The sequence below is a fragment of the Montipora foliosa genome, chromosome 2 (genome assembly GCF_036669935.1).
Source record: "Montipora foliosa isolate CH-2021 chromosome 2, ASM3666993v2, whole genome shotgun sequence".
NCBI classification, from domain to species: domain Eukaryota; kingdom Metazoa; phylum Cnidaria; class Anthozoa; order Scleractinia; family Acroporidae; genus Montipora; species Montipora foliosa.
Genome location: NC_090870.1, coordinates 36407943 through 36409806, shown reverse-complemented (window position 1 = coordinate 36409806; position 1864 = coordinate 36407943).

Here is a 1864-nt window from a genome sequence, read left to right as displayed (position 1 = left end):
GATAACTGATAAAGTTGGGCTCAAGCATCCGATCACCTTTGATAGCTGTGATCTATGTGAATCACAGCAACAAGCTTTCATTTTTCAATATTTTAATGCTGAAAAACATTCTTACCTATCTTGAGGTCAATTTCAAGTCTAAAGAGAAAAAAGCAAACCTAGTTGAAAAACTTAGTGACATTGTCAGTGAGTGCGGGTGTGGTGCCTCCCTTTACGGACAGTGAGTTTTTTTGAGTTAGGCACTATCACAAACGAAGCAAGAGAATCACACGATGGTTTCTGTTTCGTCGAAACAACAAAAAATATTTCTATTTCCCGGAATGGGATTGTCTATGGTAGGGTTACCCCAATATCCAGAGCTGCTTTGTTGAAGCGTGATAAATCCTTTTCAAAATCTCTGCCAAGAGGCGCTGAAAGTTGTCAGCGATTTTGAAAAGCATTTATCACGCTTCAGCAAAGCAGCTCTGGATATTGGTTTCTTGCAGTTTGTTAACTTAGTGATGCGATAGGCCCTCGCCGAAATGGAGGTGTAGTAATCTATATCAGGAGTAACATCAACATTATTGAGGCATCTAAATCGGAGCATTTTCAAGCCATTACTGTTATTGTGCAAGTTCCATCGGGATATAAAATGCCAATTCTCGGTGTTTATCACCCGCCCAAACCGAAATATCAGCAATCTAAGCCACTCATTCCATGGAAAAGCAGCTGGTAATCGAGGCTGCTTGCAGTTAAGTCCAGTCCAGTGCAGTCCAGTCCAATTATCTCTTCTTTATTTAACGGTGAACGGGAGGACTGGGAACAAAACCACTACGTTTGACTTTTCTGCCTATTTCAAGTGAGGTATAATGGAAGAAGTTTACTAACATTTCTTCGTTAGCCAAAATCTGTACGGGCCAGACCAATTTGTACAGACCAGCTAGGTCTCAACCCAATTGTGGGAGGTTTTCGTGTGCCACAAATTAAACACGTCAGTGACGTTCGCTACGAATGAATACCGCTGTTACCAACCAGATCAAGATTGCCATTGAAACTTCCACTATAGTTGGCTGAAGGAAAAAAAGGATACATGAAAGCGATAATTTACAGGATCCAGGGATGACTTGCTGTGATAAAATTCTATGGTTAAAAACAAGAAAGACACCAGAAATCATGAACATACTCAAGTACTCTGATAAGGCAAGTGTTTTTTCTTGGACACGTTTTCGAAATGTCTTGAAATTCAAATGGTTGTAAAATTTATAACGTCCAGTGCATACAAATTTTGCCATATCTTTCGGATTTATGGTCATTTCTACTTTCCATGTACTTAGAAAGGAAGTTCCAAACAGGTGCCACATATTTTTTATGCGCCCTCAAAGTCGAGTTATTTTCGTGTGTTGATCAAGGCTCGATTACGAGTTTCGAGAAATGCATTATAACCGTTAAATTAACAAAGGGATTTACAACTTTGATATGGCTAGCTAAACTGCAAAGGTGTATCTGTAAATCAAATTGACAATTGAGTCCCTTTAGCTAACTGCTGTTTTGTTGCAGTCAAGGTAATATGCGTGATTTTGTCAGTTTTCAGTCTTGGATAACCAACAGAGGCCAATTAGAATTTTGATAAATCGTGCGAAAATTTAAAAACCTTTTTAGGTCAAGTGAAATGCATTTTTGTCGTTACTAAGGTAAAAGCTTTTAAATCATGGCAAATGAAAAAACATCTATTTTTCAATCCAAAATCATTGGTCGTTCCTTAGGGAGACAGCCTCTTAAGGCATGCACACTGGATCCACTTCCAGTAAGTATCATGCGGCAATACTATTCTAGTCTTGTTCATGTATTCAGAAGAGTGATTAATTTGTCATTGTCATCTGGATTG